Below are 25,335 nucleotides of genomic sequence, written 5' to 3' on the forward strand. Positions count from 1 at the left end.
CTGTACACTGGAGAAGCTGAGAACCTGGTCTCAGTCTAGTACTGAAGCTCTAGAGGATTTCTGGAGAGTCACAGGTCCTGAGTCCATGTCTGAAAGCCAAAGAAGCCGTGAAGGGCAGCGGCAGCAGCAGAGGCAAGTACAAAGTAGCAAATGTGGGCAGGTCAAAACAAGCCTGTTCCGCTCTCAGATGTCTTTATACCTGGGCCAGTGTCAGAAGGTTCTGCCCACTATAGGGGAAGTACTTTCCTCCTCAATTAACCCTTCTGGGAAAGGCCCTCACAGGTCCACTCAGAGGCATATATATCTCTTAGGAGATTTTAGAACCAATATAGTTGTCAACCAAGTCTACCCCATACAAGACTACTTAAAGAGTCTCTATCTCTTTAAGTTGGATAGCAAGATAAACTGTGTCTCCCCTTTTAAAATCATTTGTCTAATTCTCATTAAAAGTGCAGAACTGCTTTCACTTAGTCACAAGATGGCTCACTATACTCAATGCAATCCAGTAAGTCAGTGTTAGAGGCAGGTCATATGGGCACTGAGGAAAGAAACACATAGAGCATCAGGAGCTGACACCTTACAAGTTCTCACTACAAGATATTTATACTGGGTCTGTTATTGCATGTGGACTAAATACAGTGAAGTAACTCCTGTTTACAGATTCTAAACTGTACAGGTAGAAAAAATAATCTGCCAAGTCACCCAGTGCTGATATCACTGTATTAATCCCAACTCTCAAGCTCTTTACATGCCCTGCACTATCACTAGAAATCCAGATGGAGACAGTGTTCCAAATCTGCTCTTGCCCATGAAACCCTTTCGCTTCACATAAACATGACATAGACAGCAGTTCTCTGCTTAATTTTTCACATTAATCATCTGATTTGCTTGGGTTTTAATTTAAATACTGTTTGTTAGTTCTTTGAGAGTTTCATACAATGTATTTTTATCATATTTAGCCTCTTCTCAGCTTCTCCCAGGACTACCCCCACATCTTCATCTACCAAACTCCTTGTCCTCTTTTAACCCATCAAGTTCAACTTGTGCTGTCCAAATACTTTGGTGAATGGACCTTCCCGTGGAGTGTGATTGACCTTCTAGGGTTCACATCCACAAAAAAAAAAAAAAAAAAAAAATGACTCTCCCTCTCCCAGCCCATCAATTGTCAATAATCAGTCACCTGGCCCATGTTCTGGCCACATCCCAGCTTCCTACTGGGGTTTTGTCTGTTTGAGGTATTGGGCATGCTGTCACAATGTCAGTGAGTTCATGTATGCAACTATCCTACTGTATCCAGAAAGTGCTGTTTAATTAACGTCATCTACCACCCCTGGCTCTCACAATCTTTCCTCTTCTCTCCTCTGCAATAATTATTGAGCCTTAGGAGAACATTTGTTGTATAGATGCTGTTGAATATCCCACGGTCTCTTATTGTCTACACTTTGACCAGCTGTGGGTTTCTGTTAACCACCATCTACCTCAAAAAGAAGCTTCTCTGATGAGGGATGAAAGGTATAAGGTGCTAGTCATACAACCATAAGAGAAGAGTAGTCATCAGTACCCATTTGTGAGACCTGAAAGCTACAGCAATGACTGGCCTGACAAGATATGCCAACTCATGCATTAGTGGTACAATGTTACTATTGTAACTGCTTTATGAGTGGCTGGAAGGCCCATTGCACAAGATGAAACCTGTACAGGCACCTTTATCAGATCAAAAATCTGTGGCTAAATGGAACCTATAGGAGAGCCTTTTGCCATTATTCTGCTAAATTGACATAGTGTTAAGCCCATTTATCACAACTGAGCTCCTCAAGCTGAATAATTTTTAAAAATGAAAAAATTTACAACTTCATTACAGACATCTCCCTTTGTAGAAGCTGAAACCAATGGACTTGCTCTGAAATCCATAACCCTCAGAGTGAGAGAGAAAATTACCTACTTATCTAAGCCACTAAATGCTATTAAGTAGGACAAAAATCTGAAAGAAAGAATTTATCAGGACTAGAGAGATGGCTCAGTGGTTAAGAGCAATGGCTGTTCTTTTAGATGACCTGGATTCAATTCCCAGTACCCATATGGTAGCTCACAGCTGTCTGTACCTCTGCTCTAAGGTATCTGACACCCCTTTGTAGCCTTGGTGATCACCAGACATGCAAGTGGTATACATCCATACATACAAGTAAGATGTTCACATCCACAAAACAAAATATTTTTAAAAGAAGGTATTTAACTTTAGATATTTTTAAACATTATTTCAATTAGACAAGTAGTGATTTAAGATAGAACTCCATTTTTATATGGTCATTACAAATCTGGATTATTGAAACATAAAGACATTCTCTTTTTAACTTTTACCAGGTTTGTTCTTTGAAAATGTCACATATGTATAGCATGCATTCTAATTATTATAAATTTCTCACCTACCTCTTCTCCCCACCATTTTACAAGTCCCTTTCCACATTCATGACGTCTTTGTTGGTTTTGTGTAGTTGTGCTTTGTGGTCCATTGAATTTAACCAGGATCGTCTGTGTGGCCATGAGTTTGAAACTCTCTGCTGGAGTCCAGTTGGCTCCTCAGTAGGAAAACAGCTGAAAAAGTGATTGATTCTTGTTCAGAATCCATCTGTAACCAATAGTTCATTGGGGAGAAGTAGAGTTTTACAAGTCCCTCCTGAATCCATGATTGACTGTTGATAGACCCAATGTCTATGTGGGATTATTGCTGGCACTCACAGAGGCTTTGACTAATAAGCACAAAAATATTAATAAGAAAGCTAAGATTTCAGTACCTGTTGCGTGTGCATAAGTTGTTTCTCAGAGTTTCCTTCCCATGATGCTAGAGCCTCCAGCTTGTCTTGGCCTGGAGCTAAGTCAATTCTATGTCAAGTTCACAGAATCAAGAGCTTCTGAGGTGAGCATGCTCCCCAGTGTCCACCCAATGATGATGAGAGAAAAGTATGAGAGTCCAGCCACTTGTCAAATGAATGTGTATTGATACTGCTCTGGTCCTTGCAGTGTGGTGCTCTGCCATGTTCTATGAATGTGACTATGGATGAAGAAACCAAATTTTCTTTTTCTTGGACTTTATATACTAGCTAAGAGGGGAAAGAAAAAATTGAGAAATATAGAATAAATAAATAAGAGCCATATTTCTATATGATTATGAATGTTATGGAAAAATAAATTCAAATAATAGAAAAGTGACAAAACTTGAGTTTGGAGCTACTTTGGATGGTCAGAGATGTCCTTGGGGAATGGCATTTGTGCTGCTCAGAATGTGAGGAGACAAAGCTCTGGGGTATGAAACAGACAAGGTCCTAATACAAAAGTCTTTGGGCATATTGGCAAAACTACCAAGGCCATGGGCAGAAGAAAATGGAACAGATCAAGTCAATACATCAATATTTAATTTTCAAAAAAAGGACTGAAGAGAGCTTAACATCAATGATTCCCAGAGCTAACTGAGAATAGTATGGGCTTAAACCTCAAAGCCACACACACAGTGCCACAGTTCCAAGAAGGCCACACCTCCCAGCCCTTCTCAAATAGTTCCACAACTGGAGATCATCACAATTGCCAGGATGCAACTTCAAGCTTTAAGAGTATCTCTAAATTATGCCTGAGGATATATCCCTGTGGTAGAATACTTGCCTAACATGAAAAATCCTGTTTTCAATACTAGCACCACAAAAAGGAGGGAGAACATAAACAAAATGTCTGATAGGCAAATGGTAGGAACGTGCCAACATCTTTCAGGGGTTAATAATGCATACACCAGTAGTGCTATTAGAGCTTACATCTTGTCTATGATAACAGGAATTGAAGGGCTCGATGTTTACTTTCTTCCAAATAAATGGCTAGTTGTCTTAATACTTTTATTAAATGAAATGTTTATTCTCAGATAATTACCGTCTATTAAATCTTTTGCATACTAGCTTGAGAGTTCTACATTACTCTTTGAAAACATACTTGTGGTACTATTCCAGTCTCAAGTCCAACACAATACATGGTGCATACTTCCAAAGCAGCCCTCAGGAAGCAGACACAGGAGACAATCTCTAAGTTTAAATGCACAGAACTGATATAATGGTATTTTTGACAGATTGTTTTTATTTTTAGTGTCATACATAATATCTATTAAGATAAATCATTTTCTTTGTTCATCTTTCCTATCTTTTGGGTTTTCTCTTTTTGTGGTTCATTTTTTAATAATTAATATTATCCAGCTTATTTTTATATTGGTTCTAGTAAGAGTTTCATTACATATATGTACTAATTTGCTACAATTGATATTTTATCCTATTGAGTCATCCATAGGCTTCAAATTGGTTAATAGGTTTCAATAGATATTATGGTTTTCCTCCCATAAATGCAACTTCCTTCTAGATATGCTTATATCTACTTTTGAAATGGGATCTCACCTGGCTGGCCTTCAACTCACAGAAATGTGCCTGCCTCTGCCTCCTAGAATGCTGGGAATAAATGTGTGCCCCACTTTTAAATGTTACTGAAGACTAAGTAAATCAAGTCAAAAGTTTGAACATAGTTTCTGAATAATTGCAGGGTGCACAACCAAGTTTTCACTCTGAATCACAGTGAGGAACCTATAGGATGAAAAGGACCAAGGAAAAATACCCTGACTTGGAAACAGGGATTGAAACCACACCAATCCCTGAGCACAAAAACCCACCAATCCCAAGCCTCTCTGGAAAGCTCCCCACCTCCAAAGAAGCCTATATAAAGCCTGTACCCTGTTCAGTTTGATGCCAAGTCACCCTAGAGGCAGGCCACTTTCGTGGATTCTTCCCTCCCAATAAATCCCTTGAAGGAGGTTTGAGTGAGACCTTCTTTCACTGGAGTGGAGCAGAGAAGTAACAATTTTCCCAGGAGCAGGAGCAGAGCAGAGCAAAACTGTCCAGAACTGAAGCAGTTTTGCTGGGGAAAGCCTCTCTTAGCAGAACAGAGTTGTTACACTCCTGAACATCAGAGAAGGGCTGTAACAACTTTGCTGGCGAAACCCTCCCCTGCGGGACCAGAGATGTAATATTGAACAAACCTTTCCTTGGAGCAAAACTATAAACTGCAAGGTTACAGAGACTGTGGTATTCCTTGGCTCCCAACTACCAGGATACCTTTCCATCGGAGCTGCAAAGCTTACATAACCAAGTATGAGAGCACTGCATTGATGAAGGCAAGATAACAGGCCAGTCCCTGTTAGAGGTCAGTTCTAATTAGGACTGAACAAGTAGGAGTGTCATAGTAAGACCATGGTCACTAACAGACAGAAAATTAGCATTTGGGACATGGAACATCTTTAAGTAGATGATAGGGACAATGTTATTTTCATGATCAAATGGCTTTAAATATTGACTAAAAGCAAAGGCAGGAAAATGAATGTGAAATTTATAAGCACCCTCTGCTCACAGTTCACACTGTTTCTTTAGTGATATCTCTGTCAGCAATAATAAGTTACATTTGCAATGAAAGAAATCATCTGTTCTCCACTCTGGATATTCAGCATCACCATTTTTTAACCTCATCCCCAAAAGTGAAAATGCAACCATGCTCATTGGGAAAATTCTGTGGTTAAGAATGGCTCTGTGAAGCTCAGAAGTTAAGAGGTTTTGTTTTTCTTTCAGAGGACCAGAGTTGGCTTCCCAGCACCCTCATCAGGCAGCTCACAACTGCTTGTAACTCCAGCTCCAAGGGATCTGATGCCCCCTTATGGCCTCCACAGGTATCCACACACATGAGTATATGCACATACAGACATAAACATGAATATTTAATAAAATAATTCCTCTGAGGTAGGAGTTAAATTCAGTGAAAGGGTGCAGGGCTAACGTTTGCAAAGTTCTGTGCTCAGTACCAAGAAAGAAAAGACAGGGAAGAGAAGAAGAGATGGAGAAAAAAACACCAATCTTCCAAAAACTGAAATATTCGGAAGTTGCAGAATTGTTTTCTGACAGCGATAACTATTGGGTCTAACTTCTAAATGCATGTGACAGTTTTCAACTGAACAGCTTACTCGTTTCAGTCAGGGTGTTTTTGTATACTTCTTTGCATCAGATTAGCTTTTATTTTCTATTACAATGTTTTACTGATACGACAAATTTAGAAGTCCAGGACCCCAGATGCTTGAACTCTACTTGATTTTAGAGTGTTATGAATGTCTCCAATAAATTTACTACTCAAGTAAAATTGTATTTAAAAGAAATTTAAGTGAATAGCTCCCTCCTATAAGTAGATGATAGATAGATTATAACAGACAGGTAGATAGATAGATAGATAGATAGATAGATAGATAGATAGATAGATATTCGTGTGTGTGTGTGTGTGTATGCCACATGTGCAAAGGTCAGAAGAGGGCTGCAGATCTGACAGAGCTGAAGTTATAGGCAGATATGAGCCTATGTTGGTACTGGGAAGTAAAGCCCTGTCCTCTGGAAGAACAGCAATCACTCTTAACCACTGAGCCATCACTTCAGTCCCACAGAAAATGTCTTTAGTAAGTTGAAAGTATGGCACTAGTCAACTGAAGTTTTGCATAGAATACCTTATACTATTGTGTGATGTGTTCCTAATTAATTCCTGATTTTGAACATGAACCTGCACAGACACACACGTGCATGCAAACAGCACATACTATAATCCCTACTGCTTTTTTATGGAGAATAGATTCAAGCAGTTCTGTTGGCAGTCTTATTTTTAAAAGATTCTCATTCATAATACTCTCTGATGACTTTGGAATAAATAATATTCATCAATAGAAGAGTACTGAGATCTGAAATATTTTACTTATTAATACAGTAAGGACAGTAACTTGCCAAAGTCTTTTTCAGAAAAAAAAAATAGTGACAAGGAGCTGGGACATCTGTCCGTGCCTTTGTCTCCTCAGATCAACCAAGATGTTAGACTGCCTTCATGCTTACAGCACTGGCCTTGCCCTGTGCTTGGTATTCACCTTTCATTATGGCTGCATCCCTTGTTGATAAGGACAGTTTGCACACATGTGTCCAAAAACAGGAAGCAATATCACCTTTTGCTGTCTTTACACCACACCTTCAAAACATTAAAAAATCACACTGGACATTGGAGAACTAGGCTCTGTTCTTCCAGAGTACCCAGGCTCTAGTCCCAGTATGCATGGCAGCTTATGACTGTCTATAACTCTACTTCCAGGGGATTTTATGTCTTCTGCTGGCCTCTGTGGGCACCAGGATATCTGTGGTGCACAGACACACATGCAGGAGAAACACTCATGCACATAAAATAAAAATAATTCTAGAAATCAATTAAATTTTAAAATTATGCCAGTTTCTTCAACTTATTCACATGTGGACTATTACTATTAATGATGTTTCATTGCATTGTAATATTCATATTTTGTATCAAAAACTTAATTTGGGAAAGACTCCTATTTGGTGAACCTAAAGGAGGATATACCAGTCTTTTTCCTCTAACCCAAAGACACCTTAGTGAGACGACCCTGACACGGAGCACGTTTCTTCTAACTGCCTAAATTGAAACTTGTTCAAGTGTTTTTATACTTATCAATTTAATTAACATTTACATGACTGTGAGAAGCATCTTTTATGTCAATGTTTAATTCACACATCAGTAGGCACTAATGATAAGTACATTACCTTATCATCTTCTAGCAGTTAGGTACATTCATGACATGCATCATCAAATTAAATAGATAACTAACGTTCAAAGCTACTGCAATAAAATATTATTGTGGTAATTACCAATGTTGAAAATGAAGAATTTTAATCAAATTGCTTTCTTGGCTTCCTATATATTCATTTAAAATGATTGAGAAATTACAGAGAAGTGTGCTGCTTTCACTGCTGAGTGCAAATCTAATTATATTTTTACTGCAATTAATAACTACTACACTTAGCATTTAAAAACCAGAATAAACACGTTCTCTATTTTATTTCTCTCTTTGACACACTAGCCTGCTTTTTCTTATAATGTTTTACAAGAAAGAATGATATTTGCTTGGATAAAATATTTGCTATTCTTGGTATCTAGGAGGTACCACTGATACACAGAGTAGCTACTTGAAGAGAGTTCAAGTTCCCTGTAGTACTCATGCCATAGATTTTAATGGATTCTAAAAGGTGCCATCCAGTTTATAGATAGTATCTCATAACTAACTAGTATCTCTAACTAACTATCAAAGGAAGCTGACACTTTAAAATGTTTAGACTTGGAAGACTCATGGGAGTTTGCATCAGCCTAGAGCTGGTCTTGGGAAAACACACATCCCAAGAGAACCAAAAGGATAGATTGCTCCATGTCAGACAATTTGCTGTAACAGTTGGAGGCTGAGCTTTTTAAAAAGTATTTAAAATATTTAATACTGTTTAAAAACCCCAGTGGTTAAGATCACTGCCTGCTCTTCCAGAGTGCATGTGTTTAATTTACAGTACCCCTAAAACAACTTACAACTTTCTGTAACTTCAGTTCCTAAGAATCTGACACCCTCTTCTGTCCTCTGTTGGCATCAGGCATGCATGTGGTACACAAACATACATGTAAGGCAAACACCCAGGCACATAAAAATACATTCCTTTTTTTAATATTTGAAATTGAATGGAGATAATTAATTTTAAAAAGTATTTGTGTTTTACCTGCATATATATTTGTATACCATGTGAATGCTTAGTTCCTAAGATGGTCAGAAATAGAGGTCCCTTCCCAGAGCTGGAATTACAGGTAGTTATGAGCCCTCTTGTGGAGGTCTACAAAGGTTTCCTAGTGAGATCTGAGCTTGCTTTACCCAGCAGAGCTGCATTAGAGGATTGCTCGATCATGTGCATGGTTTCTAGATGATTGGAAGGCTCTACACTTGGCTGAGCTAGGGGGAGGTCTTTTGCTCCACCCTTTGGCATTCCCATTAATAACCCTTAGAAGACCCAGAAGGGGCCATTGGATAATGATCCAGGCCCTCCCAAGGCTATTCTGTGTTTGTACCTGTCTCTCTCCCCTCTGTCCTTCTATCTAAATCTCTCATCCCTCTCTCCTCAAGAGTACCCTGGGGTGAAATGTGGAAGCTGGTCTCCCAGCTGGCCTCCCACAAGTATCTCACAGTGTAAGCTGATACCAATTTTGCTTTCCTTCAGCCCTCTATTGATTTGATAATACAAATTTCCATCTGGCCTCTCAATGAAATTGGACTTCAGAAACAAGTAGTCTTTGAATGGTAGCTTATAATTTTCTGACTGTATTTATATTCCTTGATATTTGCTAAGGGTTATAACTCAATTCTTACACAAGTGTTGGATTAACATACACTTAACTAGAATAGTAAAGCAGAATCCTTGTGCATGCCCTGCTGTCTCAAAACAGTGTAATAGCAACTATAAACAAAGCAGTCTAGACTAGCAGACTTGAACTGGCATCTGCCACTCTCATTCAGATGTAGCAGAGTTTTGTCTGTTTTCCTTAAGTTCTATAGGCCTCAGTTTACACACAAAATGGTAGTAACTTTGCTGTTGCCAAGAACTGACAAGATTTTGAGGAAATAGTATATTATAATGCACCTTCACATTTGTTCTAAAAATCCAAATAATGTTACCTTGATAGTAAAATGTATCATTTCTACAAAACCAAAAAGAAACAAAGATTTTCATAATACATGCATCTTTCAAAATGTATTCTACTGTGCTATCTTTGCTAATATGCTTGTCTTTGTAAATACAATTGCTTTTTTATTTTTCATTTATTTTCATTTCCTTATTATTGTGTGTGTGTGCTTGTATGATGTGTATTGTGTGCCTGTGCACATGTGCAGGCACACACATGTGCAGGCACACATGTATTCAGATTTCTATCACCAACCTAAAAGCTGAGCAGTCGCCCATGCCTGTAATCCCGGTACTGAGATGAAGAGGGTGAAAAGAGGTGGGTTCCTGGATGCTCCCCAGCCAGTCTATCCAAATCAGTGAGCCAGAGGCTCAGTGAAAGACACTCTCAGAAAATAAGATGGAAGTTAGTAGACAAAGACACATAAAATTAACCTCAGGCCATACACACACACACACACACACACACACACACACACACACACACACACACACACTTAAGAGAATTATTCATGTATTCTTTCTAGATTTGGAAGACTCAGAGTTTTTATTAAATATTGCTAACATGTTAAGCAAATAAAAGGATGGGTTAAAAGTTAAAAGAATACAAAGTATGGCCATATATAATTAGTCTTAAAAATAGGAATTAGAGCCAGGCGGTGGTGGAGCACACCTTTAATCCCAGCACTCAGGAGGCAGAGCCAGGTGGATCTCTGTGAGTTCTAGGCTAGCCTGGTCTACAGAGAGAGATCCAGGACAGGCTACAAAACTACACAAAGAAACCCTGTCTCAAAAAAAAAATAGGAACTAGAAAATTTTTAAAGCCTTTATGAGTCCCTACCTTTATATCAGAAGTCATTGCCTCAAAATTTCCTAGGTATCTCCTCCCACTTGTTTTCTTTATAACTTTACATGTTACATTCATTTCTTAGGCTCTACATCATAAGTTCACATTGATGACTTTATCTGTGTTACTTTGCTGTGTTGCTCCATCACATGCCATTATATAGTCTGCATCACAATATAGTTGCAAAATATTTTCTATTTATTCTTTGAGGATTTCATACATACATACATACAATGTATTTGGATCATGTTCACCTCCTATTTTCCTCCTCTGACTCCTTCCACTCCATCCAGGTGGAACCCATCACCACCACACCCCCTTCCAATTTCATCTTTTTTTTCAAACTTCACCAAATCCAATTAGTGTTGTCCAAATAAACATGGGTATGCAGCCATCTACTGGTGAATGATCAACCTACTAAGGACTATGCCCCTCAAATAAATAAAAATTAAAAAAAAAAAAGATGGTTCTCCCTCATTAGCAAGCATCAATTGTGAATAGCTTCTCAGCTATGATTGAGGGCTTGGATTCCCCTCTCATACTGGAACGTTGATTGACTTGACCTTGTACAGGTCTTGTACAGGGAGCCTGATGTGAGCCCATGAGTGCAGTTTTCCTGTCATGTCCAGAAAACACTGTTTGTCCCAGTCTTCCTCAACCTCTGGCTCTTAAAATATATCTGTCCCTTCTTCCATGATGTTCAATGACCCTTGGGGAGCGGGGTATAATATAGATGTCGCACATGTCTGCATCTATTTTGTTATTACACAAAATGCTGCTGTGATATTCTTGAACATATCTCCTAGTTTATTATTCAAAAGCTTCTCTAATATATGTACCACCAAGTACATAAATTTGGGGATCATGAGGTATGTTAATATATAAATATTTTAAAACTCTTGGGCAAATGTCAAATCACCTTCCAAAATGGGTGTATCAAAAGCTTATGTATACACACACACACACATATATATATATATATGTGTGTGTGTGTGTGTGTGTGTGTGTGTGTGTGTGTACTTTGACTAGTTCTGAAGTACTGATGTAATTCCACACTTAACAAATAGCACTTAACAATTCCATTGAGAATCCCTCTGCAGTTGGTGTGACTACAGGGAGACCAGAACTATCCTAACTTCCTAAGACTGGGAATGTTTCTGAGATATAGGACAAGTAGCTTTAACTCAGAGAAGTTTCTGGTAAACTAGGACAAGGTCACCCCAGGTTAGCATCCAAGCCACCATGGACTTTTACAAAACTCAGTAACTAAAGTCTTACTGCCTGACATGGTGCTTAAGCATTGTGAGTATTGCCCTGTGGTTGCACATGGCGTTACTACCCCCAATAACTTATGAATTTCATTGCTCCCTCTATTCAATATCTACTACCTAGTGAGTATAAACTATCTCATTATGATGGTAGTTTTTATTTTACTGATGGGGTTGATCATGATTTCATGATTATAATTAGCTATTCACATGGCTTCATGAAATTTTTCATAACACCAGAGAGAGACCGATGTGACTAGCTAGGCAGGAAGACTGCAGGCTGTTCAATCACTCCTTTCATTACAGTCATTAAAAGGCCATAGCTTAGGCCAGTGTACTTCAGAGCAAGTGGAGTTCTAAACTTCCAAATGGAGCACCCAGACTTATGCCAGGAGCATCTATCCCAATGGGTAAAATGTGGATGGATAACAAGGCCCTTACCTAAATTTCTGTCTATGTAGGACATTTGAGTTTCCTGTACCACATCAAATAAGAAAAATAGAAAACATATTATGACTGATATTCAATATCTAGACAAATGAGGGTGGATAAAGAGTACTCCAATGTTGCTTAATTTTAAAACACATAACAATAGACACTGCTCACACCTTTGTGTAGTGGATCCTAGACACAGATGTGTGCATGCCCTGCCCTAGACTACTCTGATGACTAAATTGACTAGAATACAAACCACACTAAGTGTATGACCTATGTAAATCATCTGTGAAAAATTAGGATGAAATTAATACAGTCTTAAAAGGCATAACAAAATGAGAAAGAGCTAGAGATTTAAAAACAAGAATCAGAACTGGCTCTTGTTTTTCTTGTTTTAATGCTGTCCTGGAAAAATGTGGGCTGAGCAAAAGCAGCAGAGATCTCTGTGACCTCTCTACCTCAGACTCACGAGCTGCTAAAGTAACTACACACTGCGGGTTTAAAAGTGTTTGCCCATCTTCCAGGGGTGACATGGAAAAGACAGAATTTTAACTGTAATTGGTAATGTTGATGCAGGTTTGAAACTATACTAAACCGTGCATGGTCTTTTTGAAACTTTGACATCTAGTACAATATTTTGTGTGTTTTCATGATTTCCTTAAATGCATATGGTACAGTATTCATAAATGTCTTAGTGTCTGAGTAGTGCAAGACACTGAGTAAATCCAGAGGAGAGATAGAAAGGGGAAGTTAGCTGGGTGGTGATGGCGCATCCTTTAATCCCAGCACTCAGGAGGCAGAAACAGGCAGATCTCTGTGAGTTCTAGGCCAGCCTGCTCTACAAACAGAGTTCCAGGACAGCCAGGGCTACACAGAGAAACTCTGTCTCATAAAACCAAAAGAGGAAAAGAAAAGAAAAAGAAAGGACAATGTGGAAATTAGATTTATTTTTAAATCATGAAATCTCTTTGTACAATGACAATGTTAACAATAATGAAAAAAATGTCAAAAAACCACAATTTTACAACTGTATTTTTGTAGATTTGTTAAAGAACTAGAAGAGCAACAACAAATTTGAGAAATAGATTAAAGGTATATCATCTAGCAAATAAGAGCTTGTCTTCTGAACCTGGGGACTGAAATGCAAGTCTGTCATATGCCCACACTGTACAGCCATAGGTTCTGGGACATTGACGCTGAAGTGCTCCATGTCTGCCTACAGTGTTGGCTGTTGACTGGGTTGGTACAAAATCACTCAAAATAAGGTTTCACTTGAATATTGTAACTCAAAAGATTCAAGGAAGTGCCATCTGATCCCCAATGTTTCCTTAGGCCTGTTCCCATGCCTGAACTGTCATAATAAATCCTTAAACACTTTCAACAAGAACAACTTATACATTTCATCATGGAAAGCAACTGTCTTCGGAATATATGGCTCAAACATACCACAATGAATGATAAATGGTGGAGACTACATCATTTAACACAGAAAAAATAAGTTCATATATTCAGTTGACTGATGAAGAGTATGAAGGAACTAAAGACAAAATGTATTTTCTTATGACCACTTAGCTTATCACTAGAGCCTTCTTTTATATAAGATGAGGTATGTCAAGCCCAGGGTGCCTCAAATTCACAGTCCTCCTGCTTCAGCCTTCTGAGTGCTGGGATCACAATCATGTTCCACCATGCATGGCTCCACTTCTACTACTAAAGGGTTGTGTTCTGATTGGCCTCTACCTACCTGCTACAGTCAAATGATGGCCTGTTCTGTCATTCATCATGTCCCTCCAAGGATAACACCCCCAGTATCTTACACTCATTTCTTGTGCCAGAAAATAGAATTTCAGCATTCATCTTCTGCAGAAAGCCATATGCTGTTTAATTTACTAAATATAACAAAAAATTCAATGTTTTTTATCTAATATTGTTAACAGCAGGTATTAATAGTAGGCTGTGAATATAGTTCAGTGATAGAACACTTGCCTAAAATGTGCAAAGCTCCAATGTTTGATCCTTAGCACACAAAAATAAATCTAATTAAAAGTTTCAAGCATAGAGCAGCAGAAAATGAAAGTTTGAAAATTAGTTAAAAATTAAGTGATCAGGGCTATAGAAATGGCTCTGAGGTGAAAAATACTTGCTTTCTTGGCAAAGACTTAGCCTTGTTTCCAGCACCCACACAGCATTTCGAAACTCTGTAACTCCAGTTCCAGAGGATCTGACGCCCTCTTCTGGCTTCCTCAGTCACCAGGCACACATGTGATGCAGGCAAACACTCATACACATGAAATAAAAACATAGATATTTTTATAGAATTAAATAACCACTTGTTTATAAAAAAAAACTTAACTACCCTTAAAGCTAACATACTTGACAATTTTAATGAATACTATGAAGACCACACATTATTCTAAAAATTTTATGAGTGGTATCCTTTAACTTAAGTAGCCAAGTCCAAAGTCATATAGCACTAAGTCAAAAAGGACCCATGGGGAGGAGGTGGGGGGGGGGGGGGAGGCATAGGGCTATAGAGATCCATGCCTGGAAAAGTATCTCTGGTTGTCTGGTGGGCTTTATACACATCAGTCCTCAGAGGCACTACATGAAAAAGTGTTCATGACCTTTAAGAATGGCATTGTGAAACTATTGTTATATGCGGTTACACACACAAAGAGATGTGCACACACAGATCATGCAGGAAATAAACGTCCTTCTCTGAGAGGAAGAAGGAGCAAGCAATCTGTACTTTTAGAAATGGAGAGATTTGACAAAACATCACACAGAGACAAACGACCACTGGGATGAAAGGGATTTGGCATCCGTCTAATTAGCTGTATCAACAGAGAGACTTGGACTGGTTTGGGCAAACACAGGGTGGATTTTGAGTGGAAAGTAAACAAGCGCACTGAGGTACTATACCAATCACATTTGTTCTAACATTGACCTTATAATAATTAAAAATTGATGCTTGCAACATAATACAGCTGTGCAATCATATTTAAACCTAATCATTTCATAGACAGAGGAAAGTTGTACAAAAAGGTCAAAAACACTTTAATTTCATGACAGTAAATTTACTCTTTATTCCCAAAGTGAAAATGTCTAATTTCTAAAAGAGCAAACCAATAATTACTTATTATAAAGCTATTTTAGTCAATACTTAATTTCGCTATATTGATTAGTGTTTAGACATTTAAAATGTACCCTACAGCAAGAATATGTGTTTACAATACTGTTCTCCCTACTGATATTTGTAAGTATTACCAGTATTGATTTGAGACATGTTTCAAAAATGCCAAATTTAATAGTAATCATATAAAGGGAGTTTGACTCTTTTAAAACTGTAATTTAAATTTAAAATATTTGAATAGTGGTATCCTCAAAGATCTCACTGCAGTGGTATCATTATTGCAGCCATTATATACTTTAGCAGGTGTGTGATCAAACTGCATTGTAAATTCTACCTCCTCCCAAAACTAACACGAAAGAAGAAAACATAAAAATGATCAACTCTAATACTCACAAGTAAAATTAAATGACTTTTGTTGATTGCATGTGCTTCTGATTATAAAAATAATGACTGGGATATGACACCCCCCCTTAACTTGCATTCAGTGTAAACTTTGAGCTCTTTGCAATAAAACAAAATGATGCTTCATCAGGATATGTCTGGGACTGCCAAGGCAATTTACAAACTTTCCATCATTAAATCTAAGAACATCACTGTGAGACAGGTATTAATATAACACTTCTCTCTTGAGGAGTCCAATGCACTTTGCATAATGCTACTTTATTAACTTCTCCTGGAGCTCAGAATAAAGGCTATGGTGTCTAACCATGTCCCCTTCTCACAGAGATGCATAAAGCAAATAGAAAATGTCACTCTACATGCTTTATTGCTTTTGTTTGGGTTTTGATTTTGTTTATGTTTGGGAAGGGAGGAATCCTTAGGGTGTGTGTGTGTCTGTCTGTCTGTCTGTCTGTCTGTCTGTCTGTGTCTGTGTGTCTATGTGTATGGGTGTGTGTAATACAGAATCTGCTATGTAGCCCAGGCTGACCTGGAGCTCACTGCATAACTTAGGCTAGCCTAGACCTCCCAGCAATGCTATCTCCCAAATGCTGGAATTACAAGCAAGAACCACAATAACTAAACCTTGTTTAGTCACATGTTTTGAATCCACTTTTACTTCTAATCTGACACTATTCCTGAAGACAATGTCAACTGGAACATTTAATGTATTTGGGTTTTATGAGTATTTTTAACAGGTTTAAATTTTGTAAATATGAAGTCAGAATTAAACATTTAAAAGATAATTAATTCCATTAGTTACTCAGTAATAGTTGATTGTAAAAGTGAAAAAAATTACAGTATGACAATCAGCTTTTTCCTTTATTATAATGAACTAAAAACTCTACAACTTGACTGATCCTGCGCATTACAACATCTGTAGAAAATTCATGCATTTCTAAGCAAGTGTATTCTGCACATAGGGAGATGCCTGCAGAGGCTGCAAAGTGAAATACCAAGAGTGTCCAGCTACTCAAGTTGTCAGCCACTATTTTAAGGACACTTTGTGGATGTACTTGATTTCCATAACAACTCTTTGAGAGAAGTGACGAATAAGGAGAATGGGACTCGGGAAGGTGAACTTGCCCTAGCTTACAGTTTCTAAGAAATGGGGCTTGAGTACACAGGAAGTCTGCTTCTTGAGTCCATGTTCTCAACTGCTGTTCTCAAATGGGAAACCATTTCCGGTATCTCCAGTCCACACTACAATCAACCTCACTATATGGACTGACTGCTTAAGTTTGCAGTTTTAAGACACAATTCCTGTCTTTAGAAGATGGTCACAAGGAGGCAGTGTAATATAGTGTATGTAGACCTTGGGATCAGAACAAGCATCACTAACAAGTTCCTCTACCTAAACTGTATAAACTGTAAAAAGTACAACCTACCTCCTGAAGCTGTGCTGGGAATGAAATTAATGTTGAGTGCTCAGTATCGAGTGTGGGCATTCAAATCACGTGTGAATGTTTTAAGTCACTTTGAAAACTTCAATTCAGAATTCCAATGAAATTAGCACATTTTGATACTGGTGACAACTGATCTGATCTGATCTTTCTCATTAAATGTATGTCCTTAGCATTATGCATAGTCTCATTTAGTCACAAGAACAAACCTGTAACTTACATGTTGTTAGGCCTACTTTTCCATAGGAAAATAAGCTTTGAGGATGTAATAATATGATAGTGTAATCTATCTATAATTATCCTCAAAGTAGGGTAAGATGGAACTAATAAAGAAGTCACTTGATAAATTCTTTTGAAATCATAAAATTATAGAACCAAAAAGTTCCTAAAGTTGACTTCTGTCAGCCTTTGGTGTAATTAGAACAAAGCTTTTGCCAGAGGGTACAATAGAGAAAATGGCGAAAAAGAAAAAAAATATTGCCAAATGTATTCCCTGTATCTCCCACAGCAGCTGGCTGTGCTGTTTCTACAGTCAGAGCTACCACAGTGCACAGCAAAGGCTACACCCTGGCAGGGGCCTTCTCAGAGACTGTTAGCAGAGGTGCAGGGAGGCTGAATTTGAAGGCTGGACCGAGGTGAGTGCCTGAGGTTCCATAAAGCAGATCTGCTGCAATATAGTCTCTCCAGATTCAAACACTCCACCGAGGCCAGAGGTCAGCATTTGTCCGCAATCAGCCCACAGAGGTCAGAGGTCAGCATCTGGCCTCAAAAAACCCAGGGAGGTCAGTGTCTGCCCACAATCACCCCACTGGAGTCAGAAGTCAGCATATGGCTGCAATCATCCCACAGAGGTCAACGTCTGGCCTACTCATAGAAAGAAGAGAATGCATTAGTCTATTGCTCACCTCTTCCATGATATGTGACTTTCCCTAAGCCAGAAATGCCTTAGCTATATACAGCAAAAATATCCCTTGCTGAATTAGGACACTATGTCTTCTTTCTCTCTACTTAACGCAAATTATGTTTTGTCATTTGCATAATAGTCTACTGTACGTGCTAAGGCCATCCTTCCCCCACATCACTCCAAGAATGTCATTCAGAACTGATGGTGACACACATGTAATGTTCACATCAAAGCAAATAAGATGTGAGTGAAAAAGCACTTCTTTCCTCCCTGGGAACATGTAAGCCAGCGTGGACAGGCAGGCCAATCCAGATAAAACACATGTCAATGATAAGGGTTCTGTTAGTCTGGGCATAGAAAGTCATGAGAAAGAGCCCTTGGCCCTGAAGTCATATTAAATATTACTGGAAGTACATAATTACAATCTACAGTCTCTCCCAGTTACTCATTCTAACTTGTAATAATGATCACATGAGGACCCATCTTTATTGTATGGAGCCCAAGCACTCACAATTCTCTGCATATGCAAAGCACTCCATCAAAGTTGTTGAAGGGATGCTTTTTAGTCTAGTTCCCCTACTAGCCTCAGTGGAGGCAGGAGAAATGTTTAGACACACACTGGTGCACAGTCAGAGGAAGGGAAAGTTGTTTAGAGACAAATACAGAAAAGAACTGAGGAAAACAGCAGAGAGTGAGTCACTGTACCCTGTACAGCATGTTCTGTTAGAAGACACAGGCAGCCTAGAGCGTGACATGGACCCGAAAGCAGGGCTTGCGAAAGCATGCACTCAGAATTCCCAGTGCCTTGCTGCTCCCACCCACTGCCACACAGATGACTCCCAAGTTAACCCACCCGTCATCCAACCTGGCTCTAGCTAGGGCTTCAGTTCAACTTCTGTTACTCATATTGGGTAGTATAAAGTATTCTTCCCCCACAACTGGCTCTGTCCTTTCTCCACAGCCTCACTGCCAGTACAGAAACCATCTTTAGATAGGAACCATAGTGACCCACTGACAGTTTAGAGTGAGATGTAATTCATAATAACAATAAAAAAAAAAATTTTGGTTTGTCTGGTGTATTCTCCATGTCACAGCCAGAAATTAGAATGTTTTCAGAAGGTCCCATACTGCCTACCCAAGAAGGAAACACCCCAGATCAGCTGGCAGCTGCACTCTTTCTGATAAGGAGTGGGCTTGCCTCTGGTGCCCTGCAAGACAAACCTATTGACAGGCTTACATTGGGCATCACCTTGGCAGCACTACAATTTATGTCTCTAAAATTGAACTTCACCAAGCACTAATTTCTACTGACCCCCTTGTTTCTAAGGGCACACTTGCTGTCTCCAGTTCCAACCATAAATCATCTTGCTTTACTTTTGCCCACCGTCACCACATCTGATTCAACATCAAGGGAAACCTACTTTTTCCTTCAGCACGTTTCTTGCAGCTCTTCTGCCTTCTCTCCCCTGGTAGGCTATCTGCATTGGTTTGTTCTCACTCTTAGCTCCCTAACTACAGCACCATGACTCCCCAACAATTAATTACCTGGCACGTTCTTTCTAGTTTGCTGAAACTCTGGCCTTGACTTGTCCATTTTGCCACAAATATTCTGATTCTCCCTTGCTGAACAATCTAAGATGCTGCAAATGTATAAAACACTGCCTTCAGTCTTACCCTTTGTCTCTGTGGGCTCCATCCAAGCCAATTCTGACCCTCTGTATACCACTGCCTTTGCTCCAGACATCTCCTTTCCCATAATGCAATATGCTCTTCTAGAAATTCCAGCCACTATACACACACACACACACACACACACACACACACACACACACACACAAATAAAAAAGTAAGGCATCAGCTCATGTGAAAAATAATTAACATTCTAGACTATTAACAATAAATTTGTGTTCAACCACAATAATAAATTTATGTTCGATAAAACTAATAATGAAATTTGAAGTTTCTCTTTAAATTCATTTGCATTCCAAGTATAAACTAAAAGTTAAATATTCAATATAGTGTACAAAGCTGTATAAAAATGACAGGTTTTAGTTCATGACAAAATTGTAATTATTGTTCCTAAGAGTTCAAAAATGTATAGTTCAGGACTGTATAATAACAGAGAGGAGGAAATTTGCTTTAATTTCTCACTGACACTGCAGTGGAACTTCCTTCTCTGTGAGCTAGGTCCTCCTCTTGCCTTTGTTCCAACTAGGTCTTGTCTGTATGCAATTCACATTTGTCTCTGGAGCTCTGCTACTGGGCCTATCTTCTTTTGCTTCTTTTCAGTGTTCAGAGATGTAGAGTTCATCAGGAATCTTCAAATAAGATTAAGTAAGCAAGAATAAAGATTTTTTTTTCTTACTCTGTCCCAAAATCCATCCTTGACCTAGTAGGTACTAGACAGTGGCTTTGGGGTTTTTATTTGGTTTTTAAGGTTTTTTGATTTATGAGTTTTATGTATATGAGTACTTTGTCTGTATGTATATCTGCACACCATAAGGCAGCATCAGAAAGTTGTGAGCTGCCATGTGGGTGCTAGGAATTGAGCTCAGGACCTGCAAAAAATAATGAGTGCTCTTAATCATCATTGAACCATCCTTCCAGCCAGTGTGGGGATTTTTTATATATTATATTCTGATTATGGTTTCCTCACCCCCCCCCAACTTCTTCCAGATCTTCCCTCCCTTTCCTCTACTCTTTCTTGTTCTCTCTCATTAGAAAACAAAAATACTTCTAAATAAATAAAAAAGAGAACAATAATAAGATAAAATAAAAATAAGCAAACCTGAATAGGATAAAACAAATGAACAGTAAAAAGGAGCCAAAGAAAAAGCACAGGAAACACATTTAGACACAGACACCCACATCCCCACCCCCAACACAGAATATAAAAACACAAAACCAGAAACCATAATATATAAGCAAAAGACCTGTTTGGTATAAAAGACAGAGTGTTATGGGGAAGGGAACCTCCAAAAATACCAATGAGTTCATTTTATGTTGGACAGTTGAGTATGGGGCCTGCATTAAGTGTGGATTGTATTCCCAGTGAGACTACCTCGGAGAGCATTATTTTTTCCTTCTCAAGTGGTTATTTGGAAATAGCTTCTGGATTAGGGATGGAGGCTTGTGTCCACTTGCCCTGTCAATGCTGGGACCCATCTGGCTTAGACCTGCACAGGCCCTGCACATGCTGCAACAATCAATTCACATTGTATATGTACACATTCATGTGTATAAGTCCTGTTGTGTCTAGAAGGCAATATTTCCTTGGAGTCTTCCATCCTATAAAATGTAAAAAGAAGAGGAGGAAGGAAGGAAGGAAGGAAGGAAGGAAGGAAGGAAGGAAAGAAGGAGGAAAGAAAGGAAGGAAAGAAATAGCTTTTAAATGAGAAGTCAAGAGGTAGTCATGAGCTAAACTTAATAGGAATGAAAGCAAGGAAGGCCACTTACTAGAGAACATGAGAAATCCATTTAACTATCCATCAAAAAGTAAAGAATTGGGAGCCTAAGAGATGACTCGGCAGTTAAGAGCAAGTATTGCTCTTTCAGAAGACCTGTACCAGCACCCCCACTGAGTGACTCATAAATGCCTATCTGATGCCCTCTTCTGGCCCCCACACCCACTTGCTCATAACCACACTTAGACTCACACATAACACATAATTTTATTTATTTATTTATTTATTTATTTATTTATTTATTTATTTTTGTTTTTTTTTTTTTTTTTTTTTTTTTTTTTTTTGAGACAGGGTTTCTCTGTGTAGCTTTGCACCTTTCCTTGAACTTACTTGGTAGCCCAGGCTGGCCTCAAACTCACCGAGATCCGCCTGCCTCTGCCTTCCAAGTGCTGGGATTAAAGGCATGTGCCACCACCGCCCGGCCATAACACATAATTTAATAAATAAATCTTAAGAGAGAGAAAGAAAAGGGAGAGAGAATGGCAATGATAACAAAAGACAACTCTACAGTCATATCTCTCTGCACAAAGAAAAATGTAGTGACCTTACCAGTACATGCCTAACACTTAATGTGCAGACAGAACACATGAGATGTCCTGTGAAACTTTACTGCTTATTAGCTTGCTCTCTGGCTCGTGTTCAGCTGGATTTCTTATCTAGACCAAACAGAGCCACATTAGCCTAGGCCTTTCACATCACTAAGCAATCCAGACAATTCTCTAAAAACATACTTACAACTTGGCACACACAATTTCTTAATTGAGACATCTCCTCTCTAATAACTTCAAGTTGACAGTTATCAACAGTCGTCAGGACGTTCCACCCCTTGTCAACACATCACTGCTAAACTATGACCATTTCTTTCTTGCTTGTCCCCAAGACCTTGTATAATATAAAAAATGTACAACTTCTTATTTCAAAGTCTCACCATACATTTGTTACTCTAAAAGACATGGTTTTGACAAAACTCAGAGTAGAATTTCTTAGTGAGTATAGCCTACATCTCTTGACACTCTGTTCCTAGTGTTTTTCTTTGGCTTCCTTCATTCTCTTGACCAAAAGTTTAGCATATTCTGCAATCTCCTCCATATTGTTCTTATCGCATTGTTTCTTCAGAGCAACACATTAACATGAACAGGACATGAAACTTGGAGGCTTTCGTGTGTTTGGGCTTATTACCATCTTTGTTTAAGGGCTTTCTGACAACATAGTGGTAAACATCATCTTCTTTAGAGAGACTGAAAAACTTTCAGATTCTGCTAGCTCTTTTGAGCCTTTACTGCCAAGGCACCATAGAATCTGTCCAGGAATATCCCCCTTTTTAAGTAACCAAATTGAGAAGACTCAGATGGGTATCCACAACGTGTCCCCAAACAGATTTGTCCTTCTCCTCTCCAGTTCTCCTTGGTCTATAACAAGAATGTCCCTTACTCAACAGCAAGTGTACTCTGAGGTTGGTCAACACCTTGCTTCATGGGAAAATCTTGTCATTCCTGCCCCTGATTCGGACCAATAACTATTCCACTCACCCTGAGCATTAGCAGCTACTTCTGCAAATGTGCACTTCTTACAGAAAATACATAATTTTCTTTCATCATCCACATCAGTGATTTTTCTGACAGCTGGTGGCTGGGGAGATGTTCAGTTTCATCTAGATAAAGTTGACCACTAGGAGGTACTATCTAGGAAGTGCCATGAGAAAGAGCCACAGCACAACTTTTGAAAACCCCACAATCTTTAAAATTTCCAACACCTTAAAAGTTCAATGTATCTTCGAAATATCCAGTGTCACTTAAATATGGGGTACTAAGAAAATAAAAAAGAATTATGTCTTATTCCTAATGAGGACCAGGACCAGATCATAGGAACAATCAGGTCAGAACAAAACCAAATCTGGCAGAGTAAATGTCTCAATGTCCAATGTATAGAATTCAGTCATGGTCAGAAAGGGCTCCAGATGGCTTGAATAGCCTTACTTCTCCAACTCTAACATCTGCAGGACACACAACTTGTCTCAGGCTTAGGCTGACTCTACTTCAAACTGGTTACTGTCCTTGGTGGACATTCTACAGTCCTGGCATCTTCAGTTTTCTGGAGTCTCCACTGCAACCGAGGCTCCACCCTCACAGAGGCCTCTCAGAGGCTCCACCCTCACAGAGGCCTCTCAGAGGCTCCACCCTCACAGAGGCCTCTCAGAGGCTCCACCCTCAGAAAGACTTCTCAGAGGCTCCTGCAGGGATCCAGTCTTTCCACAAAATGAAGCCTTGGCTTCTCTCCATGACTCCTTCAATCCTGAAGCTTTTACATCTTCAACACATGTAGATGACCCTCACTCATCTCCAAGTTAGGCTGCCATCTTGAGATGCAGCCTTGGCCCCCTTGGATCAGACTACCTGTGTGCTAAATCTATTGTCCTCATGAAATACAGATTCCATTCACCTCAGTGGTGCTGATCTCTTGCTAAATCACAGCTGAATTTCAACCATGCTGACCATCACCCATTGCCCCAGTGAAACACAGAAGGTTTCACTATAGTGCTGCTGCTTTCTTGTTAAACATGGCTAATTCTTTAGCCCTAGCTGACCAACAGCCCACAGAATCTCTTTTGTTAAGATTTATACTATTTTAATTGTGTGTGTGGGGGGGGGAAGAATGTGGGTTTGTGTGCATATGGCTTAAGGTACCTACAGAGTCAAAAAAGGGTGTTGGACACCTTGGAGCTGGAGTTATAGGAAGTTGTGAGGTATCTAACATGAGTGCTGGAACCAACATTGGTTCTTTTCCAAATGAAGCAAGTTCTCTTAACCACTGAGCTGTCTCTCCAGCTCAACCATAGATTCTTTATCCAAACATAACATGAACAGCCATGATAGCATCTTTGCTTTGCTGTGAAACTTCTAAAGCCATATTTCTCAACATTCTTATTTTCCCAGCTCCCATACAATAGCCTCTGAAGCTATGAGTAGACTCTCTGGCTTTTCCAGCACAAAGTTTCAAATGATTCCCACATTATGGTGAGGTCCATCACAGAAATATAAACTCTTGGTACCAATTTCTGTATTAGTTGCTTTCTATAGCTGTGATAAAATACTATGTCCAAAACAATTTAAGAAAGATAGGATTGGGCTGGAGAGATGGCTCAGCCGTTAAAGGCTAGGCTCACAACCAAAAATATAAGAAAGATAGGATAATTTTGGCTTATGGTTCCAGATGGATAGGATCAATCATGGTGGGGAAGGAAGGCATGCATGGTAACAGTTGGGAAAAGCACCGTGACAGGAGGAAGAAGACAGCTGATCACATTCTCATCCATACACAGGAAGCAGAGACATAGAGAACAGGAAGCAGGACACAGCTATAAAACCACAAGTCCACTCCCAGTGACACACTTCCTCCAGCAATTCTCTGCCTCCTAAATTCTCCATCACCTCTCTGAACAGCACCACCAACTGGAGACCAAGTGTTTAAATGCATGAACCTATGCTGGACGTTTCTCATTTGAATCCCAAAACATTCATCAAAACATTAATTGTGGTTGCTTGCAGCTATGAAAATTATTGTTAGTTTTTTATTTTATTTTATGCAGTACTATATTTAATGTGAAACACTGTAAGAACCATAAAAAAAGAATGAACAACAAGGATTCCATGGTGGGGAAGGGGTCACCTTGAGTGTATTGCCGAAGCTAATTCAGCCATCTTCATCTAAAAATGTGGGGTGACAATCAGGCCACACTTACAGTGTTTGGGTAATAGCTGAACAGGACTAAAGAAGTAAGCAGAATTTTTAGCACTGGCATATGAAAAATAAAACTTTGAAAATGCTGGCTCAAAAAAAATATATA

Source organism: Onychomys torridus, chromosome 15 (genome assembly GCF_903995425.1).
Source record: "Onychomys torridus chromosome 15, mOncTor1.1, whole genome shotgun sequence".
Classification (NCBI taxonomy): domain Eukaryota; kingdom Metazoa; phylum Chordata; class Mammalia; order Rodentia; family Cricetidae; genus Onychomys; species Onychomys torridus.